The 9,690-nt window shown below is 42.3% G+C and overlaps 2 non-coding genes across 2 annotated transcripts; both read left to right on the forward strand.

Moving 5' to 3' along the window:
• Positions 1 to 2,312: 2,312 nt before the first annotated feature.
• On the forward strand, positions 2,313 to 2,437 carry LOC144783542 (small nucleolar RNA SNORD22). Its single transcript, XR_013601499.1, has one exon. It is a non-coding gene; the product is annotated as a small nucleolar RNA SNORD22 (small nucleolar RNA).
• Positions 2,438 to 2,866: 429 nt separating this feature from the next.
• Positions 2,867 to 2,934, forward strand: LOC144783537 (small nucleolar RNA SNORD31). The gene has a single exon (XR_013601495.1). It is a non-coding gene; the product is annotated as a small nucleolar RNA SNORD31 (small nucleolar RNA).
• Positions 2,935 to 9,690: the final 6,756 nt, after the last annotated feature.

The raw sequence follows: 9,690 nt of genomic DNA on the forward strand, positions 1-9,690 counted from the left end.
AAACTGTGCCCAAAGTAACAACGGTGCAAAGATTAAAAACACAACAGCATAGAAGACCTAGCTCCCGGCTTTTCACCTCGGGAGCAACTGAGACGGTCTCATGTCATCTAAGTCTCCAAATACCTGATCCGACTGCCCTCAACTTGACAAACGTTAACTTTATGGTAAGGTCTGATACTGATATATTTATAGCTCTTATGTATAAATAAGTGGCTGTACTGATGCTGAGCTGGACTACTCTCAAAATATGATTTATTTACCAGCTCTGCAAGTGTCACATGAAGGTTCTGCATTTCTAGCTGGGTTGGGCACAAGGAAAGGCGAGGCCTGATTGCGCCTGTACAGGTAATTGCGATGTTTGTACAACTAGCGTGGTGATTCTGCATATCCCGGTAAATAACAAAGGCAAAGATTTTGAGAACCAGTCTTCCACAGGTAAGTAGTAAGGATATGTTAAGAACCCAACAGGGACCCTACCCAGTTAAGATTAAAGCCGCTCAAATACAGGTTAAATTCCCATTATATAAAATAATGTAAGAAATCGCTACAACGATTATTGTTGGAAGCCATACATTACATAAGGAACCTAATTTGGGTATTCAAAATGTATCTTTAATAGAAATGTATCAAGGTTTCAATCGTCACTTTTAGTTCCCAATCCACAATCTAATTTATAAATTGGATACAGAGTTAACATATGTAAAGTTAAATAGCTCTGTACGTCCAAGTTAAAGGCCATTAGGAATGCTTTTTAAAAAAAATGGGTTGCAAAGTTTTGCTATTGAGTTTATTGTTCCCAATGCTGGTATCTTAACCTATATATCTCGCATCTAATTGCGACAAAAATCTTTAGGGTTTTTTTGCAGAAGCAATCGTACCAAATACTCGGGGCCATATGTAGGTAATTCCTATTTACCGACTCCTAAACACCGACTCATACCGAATCGGTATTTAAGAGTCTGTAAATAGGAAGGAGGCAGATGTAGGTAAAAAATTACCGATTCTGTAAGAGTCGGTATTTACCGAAGCTGTAAATACCGATTTGGTATTTCACATTGATTCCTATGGGCCTTGAAGCCCATAGGAATCAATGTGAAATACCGATTCGATATTTACAGATTCGGTAAATACCGAATCCTGCAAGGGTGCAGGGGGTGTCACTTTGACACCCTCTAGCACCCCAAGTACAGGCATGTGTGCCATGTGGCACACATACATGCCCTAAGGGCATGTCTGTGTGTCACATGCCACAGGTGTGCATGCACATATGTGCATGCACACCTGAATTCGGTATTTTGCCATCCAATAGGATTGGGTGGTAAAATACCGACTCTTAAGGGCCTGTGGCACTCTTAGGAGTGTCACCTACATATGGATTTACAGATTCGGTATATTTACAGATTCGGTAAAATACCGAAGTGGTAAATTTACCGAATCGGTAAATATACCGATTCTGTAAATTCAGACCCACCTACATCTCAAAAGCCAAATACCGGTCGGTAACGGCCGAAATCAGCCGTTACCGACTGGTGTTTGGCGACCTACATCTGGCCCTTAATGTTGGATCTCTTTTTTTTCGCAGGCCATAATCAGTAGGCTACTACACCCAATAAGTTAAAATCCCTTTTGTATTCCCAAAAATCGCACTTTTCTGGACTGGCTATAATCGGCACCCACGCCTCTGTGCTATAGTGAGCAGTGGTCTGCTCCTGAAGATCTGCAGGTCTCTGGTTAAAGCGGCGGCGTGATCAGTACACTAGCTCACTTTGATTCCTTATAAAACTTACTTAACATCTCAGACAAGCCTGAGAAATGTTCCTTGTTCTGGTTGTACAGCACCTCGCGATGCAGATTTCTTTCCTGATAGGTCTTCACGGCTGTCTTGCAGTCTCAAAGGGTAAGGTGTCTCTTTAATGTGCCCTTGTGAGATGCATTAGATGCTTTAGCTCGCTTTTTACCCCTACCCCCCCACCCTCCCTTATACCCGATTTTTTTTAAACTGCTCCATGGCTTACTTAAATCTGAGTGCTGCCCTTTCCTAGCTGCCTGCTTTCCCTTCTGGAATGATGAATTTCTAACCACTATGCCGTGGCTGTGATAACTATTGTCGCATCTTCATTACATGGAACCCTTCCTCCCAGCCTTGTCTGTTCCATCTATTTTAAGGGATTATTTGTAACGTCTTGACTTTGCTTTACAGGCGAAGCCTCTACTGTAGGTTTCTTAGGTGAGAACGCCCTCCATCTTATTATACTATAGAAGGGGGGGGAGGGATGGGTGATGCATATTCTTGCATTGAAGGCGGAAACCAGTCGAGACCATGAAATCCTCACACGTCTTACTGTCTGTCTGGTGCCACATCCTTCAAAGGTGAATCAAGTGGTACCTCCCGTGTGATAAAAGGACAACTTTTTCGAAATGGAACAGTTTGACAGACTTGATTCGGATGTCAAATTCTGCTGTAGCTGCAATTTAGCGCTGGGAGTCTGAGTGTTGTTGTACTGCTTGGTGTGCATGATGTGGCCAAACTAACCAGGTTATTCGTGAGGAACTTTGTGCCACCACGTTTGAGATTTTGGTGTTATACATGGAAAATACCCACTAAAAAGGGGACGAGATGGCAAATTCGTGTTTAGGGCCTCGTTGTCTGAGTGAAGTGGGGTATGTTGTTTGGACTGGGCTTTGTTGACTTGCTAAATGTATTTACTGAGTTTGTCTGCTGCAGGATTCAATCCAGGAATGCAATATATTGACTCCTAAGGAGCAAAGGTAAGGCACATGCCATGATGTACGGATACTAGTGGGATCACAGTGTTGGGTGGTTTAAGTTCTGGACACTGAGCAGCTCTTTTGTCCTGTGGTCCGTGAGCGTTGTGAGGAGCCCATTACCGCCTCAGTCTGATTTATGTGACTGATGAGTATTTTCTGAAGCTAAATTAGTGTACTTTTATCCGCTGCAACCGTGAGATGTGAGTTGTAGCTCGTTCTCATCTTTATTGCAGTTTTTGTTTTGAAAATCCTCTACTTCTACTTTAGAGCAGGGCTTGTAAGTGCTTCTCTTTAAAAGAACGACTACTGTTGTAAAGGGTAAGTGGCTGCTATTTGTATTGATTGTTACTGAGGTTCAGATGTGGATGATGGCAACTACTTCAAAGCAATGCAACTTTTCATTAGTGGGGGGTACGGAGGCCCTTGTTAAGTTTAAAGCTGTGCTGCTGACAAATTAGCGTGTCTTCTAAACTGCTATTCTTTACCAGGATCACTTGACCGCTCAGTGTCTAAAATTCTCTAGTTCCATCAGTAATTTCTCATTCCTAGTCCTATAGGAAGTACTGCTAACTGCTTCTCTGGTCCCGTCAGTATCTCCCACATTCTAAATCTTCTAGGCAGTGCTGCAGCTATAACCCTGGTCCCATTGGTAATTCCTCATTCTAAGTGTTTCACACAGTGCTGCTAGCTGCTATTCTTATCCCATTGGTAATTCCTCATTCGAAGTCCTCTAGACCCTGCTGCTAGCTGCTACTCTGGTCTCATGTGTAATTCCTCATTCTAAGTCCTCTAGGCAGTACTTCTAGCTGCTTCACCCCAACCTTAGGTCTCCCCCCTGCCCCCAAAGAGGTTGTCAGAAACCTGGGCGTGATGTTGGACAACTCACTCTCTATGGAAACCCACGCTAAGAGAGTGGCAGGCACCTGTTATGGTCGCCTACGCTGTCTGAAATCTATTCTTGGTTTCTTTGAGCCCTGTATCCGTCAGATTATAATCCAGGCGTTAGTCTTATCCCATCTAGACTACTGCAATGTTCTTATGCTGGGTTCTAGTCTGACAGTGATACATAGGTTGCAGAGAGCTCAGAATGCCGCAGCCCGCATCTTATTTGGGCTGCCAAAAAAATGTCACATCTCGCCTATTCTTCACCGGCTTCATTGGTTACCCGTTAAACAACGCATCCAGTTTAAAAGCCTATGTCTAACCCATAAAATCTTGTATGGCACCGGTCCTCAAACCCTGCAGGGACTCTGTTCCTTCTATGTCCCTACGCATGCCCTTAGATCGGCTGATCTATCTCTGGCACGCATGATTAAGATCAGTGGGTGCAGAGAAGGCGGTCGCGCTTTTAGGTATTTGGCGCCGAAGCTGTGGAACTCGATCACTCTTAGGGCTCGGGCCACCTCTAACCACTTTCTGTTCCGCAAACAAATTAAAACCTGGCTGTTCTCCTCTATTTAATTTCTCCTCGCTGTTGTGCTGCTCTGTCCTTAGGTATGTCCGCAGCGCTGGGACGCCCCATTGCTGGGGTAGCCATGCGCTATACAAGCAGATTTAACATAACATAACATAACATTCACTGGTCTCATCTGTAATTCCTCATTCTAAGTTCTCTAGGCAGTGCTACAGCTGCATCTTTGGTCGCATTGTTAATTCATCATTAAAAATCGTCTAGGCAGTGCTGAAGCTGCTTCTCTGGTCCCAGTGGTAATTCCTCATTCTAAGTCCTCTAGGCAGTGCTGCAGTTGTGTCTCTGTTCATACATACACTACACTCCAAACCAAAACAAATGGGTAAAAGACATTGGGCCAGATGTACAACGAGATTTTGCATGTGCAAACGGGTTTGCGACCGGTTTGCGCATGCAAAATCTAACAGGGCCATGTACAAACACTATTATGCGAGTCGCTAAAAATTGCGACTCGCAAAATAGTGTTTAGCGACTCGCAATTAGGAAGGGGCGTTCCAAGGGCGTTTCTTGCTAATTGCGACTGGCAGCCTTATTTATTTATGAATGTTTTGCGATTGCAATTGCGGTCGCAAAACACTCGCAATTTACCGCCCTCTTCAAGAGGGTGGTAATGCAGTCACAAATGGGAAGGGGTCCCCTGGGGACCCTTTCCCCATTGCAAATGCAGATGAAAATATTTTTTAGGGGCACTCAGTGGTCCCAGGGACCACTACCTGCCCTTAAAAAACTGAAAAGAATATGTTTCAATATTTTTTTTAAATGCATCCCATTTTTTTTAAGGAAAACGGGCTGCATTTAACAATGAAAAACTGCTTTATTTAAAAGCAGTCCCAAACATGGAGATCTGCTGAGCCCAGCAGGCCACCATACCTGGAGGGCCAGCCATTCTCAATGGGGTCATAAATTGCGAGTGCCTCATTAATATTCTTGAGGCTCGCATTTTGCGACCCATTTGGGAATCGCATTCAGTGTCTCAGACACTGTTGTACATTGTAAATTGTGACTCATAATCGAGCGCAAATTGCAAGTCGCAATTTACAATTGTCGTACATCTGGCCCATTGTCATTTACAACAGCAGTAGCTTTAATTCTCAAAAATGCGAGACCTATTGCATTGCAAATACTTGTCTCATGTCTTGCCCACTTCTTCTTAGCTAGGTACATTTTCCCCTTCTCTAAAGCTATGTATCTTTAAGAATAAGGACGTTTAAGTCTTTGGCGTTCAGAGAGTCATGTTAAAAGTTTTTTTTTGCAACTTAGTAAATAAGCTCCTTTGTTGCTATATATTCTCCAATGACATGAGCAAACCAGGTTAAATTGACTTTGGAAAATTTCACAAGTCTGAACATTTCCAACATCTTAGTATTATTCAACTGAAAAGGCAATTCCAGACAGAGAATTTTAATCCATTCCGTGCATCGAAATTATCCGAGGCCCTTCAGAACAGTAAAAGAAAGCATGTTAGAATGCTATTATTCATTTATTATGTTATCACACGAACATAATGTGAAAAGAATGGATATGTCCATTATTTATGTGACACAATTCATATCAAGGGCTTGCATTACTTGAGGCTGAGCAAACATTTCTTAGCAAAGCCAGATTTCATTTTATCGGGTCCTTGGAAATGCGTGATATCTGACAGGGAGTGTAAGGCTCGCATGTGAGAAACCACGTGCAGAAGTGAAAAAGCCAGGCTCCTCTACTGAAATGGCACTTTATTGATGGTAACTTCATTTACGTCAGTGAAAACTCGTTAATAAAATATCCAACGCTGCAGCAGGCTACTATGTCGAAGTCCTAGCTAGCTTCAATCACTGACCAGCTGCGAATGTTTCTCATTAAAAGCATTGCCTGAAGGTGGTTCTGTTTTATTGAAATCTTCAGTTTCATTAAAACGGTTATGATGTCTAGCCCTTCTGGTAAACAATGCAGAAAATTCAGATTACTGTTAAACACATCTGACTATCAGATCGAATAATGTCAGCCTCTTTAAGAGCCCAGCGTTTCCTGCAGGGTGCAATTAGATTGTCATTCTTCATAATTAAACATTTATAATGGTAATGACGATTTGTTTTGTTGTCACATTGACAGTTTTGGTGCACGAGGCTGTGCGTGTTCTTAACTGGATTAGACATGACTTGTTTCTGTGCTTACACAAATACCCACGTGAATCTGTATTTGCTTTATGTTGCCTATTCATCAAGCCTGATGTCCAGAAAGACTAGCATGAAATACTCATATTGTGAAGTAAATCGTAACATGGCCATTTAGCAAACTCTGGTCTGGCTATCATCATTTCAGACATCATTGTGCAGCACCTTTAACTGTGGCATTCAAGAAAGCTCAGGACCTCCTTAAAACTTGGCAGGGTCAAACATTCACTCAGAAAAGCATTAATTATGACATTTTGTTTTATTTTAATAGCTCAATTTGCTTGATGACAGGAAGGATTATTCTTTAAGGAATGATTAACAACTCTGTTGCCACTGTCCATTCAAAGTTAAAAGGCACCTAATGTTAAAAAGTGATACATAAAAAATCCTGGACCTAAAACCAGCTTCTTTCCTTCTAGGTTTGAAACACTTGTACTCTGCTTCTTCTGGTAGCAGCAGCATTTGTTGATGTCTCGAAAGTAACTACAAATCTCTGCACAGCACAGAACTATAACAGAACTGAAAGCAAAATAGCAATACGCAAACAACACAGCAAATACATAACAGGGCACAATACAAGATAGCAAAACATATTAGAACTTCACATCACAACACAAAAAATACTAATATCTAATCACAATCCCAAATGTGTTTTTAGTGTTGCTGTGTTGTATTGCCTTACAGAGTTGCTTTGGCCTTGATAGTGTTGAGTTGTCTTTTTGTATTAATCAATTTATTTATTTATTTAAGGGTTTATATAGCGCCAGAATCGACTCCAAGGAATATCTCTGCGCTTTTGTGGAGGCATATCAACTGTGCAGCGGAGGCTGTGTTTTTTTAAAATTAAAAGCAGAACAAAGTGGTTTTAAGTAATTTCCTAAAAACTAGATAATTTGAGCATTCTCTTAGAAAAAGGGAAAGTTTGTTCCAGTATTTCAGTCCGGGGTATGATAGAGATTTCCCTCCTAATCTCCCTCTCCTAATTCTAGGGTCTGTCAGTAGATGTTTAGTGCTGGAACGTAAAGATCTTAGGGGTGGGAGAGAATGAATTTTTCTGACAGATAGCTGGGACCAAGATTGAATAGCGCTTTGTGGATGGTACAGCAAATCCTAAATTTTATCCATTGGTGTATTGGCAGCCAATGGAGTTTTAGGAGAAGAGGACGGGAGGCAGATCTGGGCGGCATGCTCAAAACCAGTCGCGCCACCGTATTCTGAACCACCTTTAGTTTATTGATTGACACTTCATTAGCAGAAAGCAACAAACTGTTGCAATAGTCAGGCGACTCAGTATAGGAGCCTGAGTCAGAGTCTTTCTTGCAGAGTCTGGAAGTAAAGGGAAGACTCACTGAAGTAGGCCCAAAGTATGGAAGCATGTACCAACTGTCTGGCCAACATGTTCTTTGAAAGGAAGGGCATGGTCTAACCGAACTCCCAAGTTTTTGACAAAAATGTTGGGAATTGGAGGCTTTCCAAGATTAATGGGCCACCAATTGGGGGACAATAATATGGGGGCTTCCCTAAAAAGTAGGAGGTCGGTCTTCCTGACATTGCACTGTAGAAAGTTATTCCCCATCCATTGTGAAATGGCATTCAGGCCCAAAGAGAAGGTCTCCTGAATGGTAGGAGTTAGTTCGTCGGAGGGGAAGAGTAGCTGCGTATCGTCGGCATATGATATCGGAATAAAACCATATTTCCTTAGAACATTAGCCAATAAATCCACATAGATATTAAATAGGGTGGGGCTCAGGCAAGAGTCCTGTGGAACTCCCTTGGTAAGTTCCATGGATGCCAAATGATACGGGCCTAGATTGACCGTCTGAGTCCGACAGGATAGAAAACTTGCCATCCAACGAAAGGCAGAGTCTCTTAGTCCTATTTCCTTCAGCTTTCTGAGTAGTATTTGATGGGAGACAGTGTTGAATGCAGCGGATTGGTCCAACAGTACCAAAATCATAGAATGGCCTTTGTCTAGGGTCATTCTAATGTTATCTGTGACAACTAGCAAGGCTGATTCGGTGCTATCAGTGTTGTCAGTGTTCTGTTCTTTTCATGTCATCATATCAGGCCATTGTGCCTGGTATGGCAAGTGGGGGACAAATTACCTTATTGTTGGGGCCTAGTAATTGATTTTCCTCATTAGACTTTGACCCAGACTAAGAGAAAGAAAGGCAGAAAAAAATCAGAAAACAGTGACACCACAAACCATGGATGACAAGAAAGTGCAAGAGTGAGAAAAGGCGATAGGAAGTATGGTGGTGGAAGAAAGAGCCATGAGGCAAAATCGAGTTAGGGCTGTCTAATTATTCGGCAGCCTCTCCATTTGGCGCCTCTGGCAGATGGAGCTCTATGGAAAACTTTGGAGCTAGTGATCACACTATGAATTTATGGTTGATTGCTAGAAGAAAAGGCAAAGAAATTTTTAGGCGGATTTAAAAATACATGTCATTTTGACAACTGTTACTATTTGCGACTTCATGCCCAGATCTGATGCCCAAAATTCCCATAAGATTTTACATTTTTATCAGAACAAAGAATGCAAATGACACAAACACAGAGGCTCTCGCCTAATCAGTGTAGAATTAAGTGTCTAAAGTAGGCTTTAAAGGCAGTTATGTGGGCCAGAAGGAACATCTACATTTTGCGACTTTGCCATTGTGCTCCAGTCCATTTTCATTCATCCAGTCTGATCGTTAGTGCTCCACACTTCTCCTATGTGCCAATGCCATGAAACTGAATCGGTGTGAACTCTGTGGTAATGGAATACCAGCTCCAGGGTCCAAAGGATTTCCATGCGTGGTTCAGATAGATGTAAATAAGAAATGGCATAAAATGGCTAACTTTGCATCACTTAGTCAACCATATCTGGGGTAGATATAATGACCCCAGCTTCAACTGTTGCTACCACCCAAAAAGAAAATAATTAAACCACTCACTCAGTGGCATAACATAGGCCCCTGCAGCGCTGCAGTGTAGGGGAGGGGCCCACGCTCCGGGGGGCCCCATCAGCAGGGTACCTTGGCCTGGGAGTTCAGGACTGACTCCAGAGAGAGGTCCCAATGCGTGCTTTGTAGGGTCTACTCAAGTTTTATAACACCACTGCACTCATTAATGAACTCTGGTAAATGGCAAAGAAATGACACAACAGGATAGAATGGGCATGATGCCAGGTGCTACTAATAAGCTGATGGCATTGGATAAACCATCTGATTTCACAGGTGAAACCACTCTTGGTGTAGATCGAGACTAAACTGACCACTAAAAATCCTGCTTATCTCTCATTTATGGATTCCA

Source organism: Lissotriton helveticus, chromosome 9 (genome assembly GCF_964261635.1).
Source record: "Lissotriton helveticus chromosome 9, aLisHel1.1, whole genome shotgun sequence".
Lineage (NCBI taxonomy): Eukaryota > Metazoa > Chordata > Amphibia > Caudata > Salamandridae > Lissotriton > Lissotriton helveticus.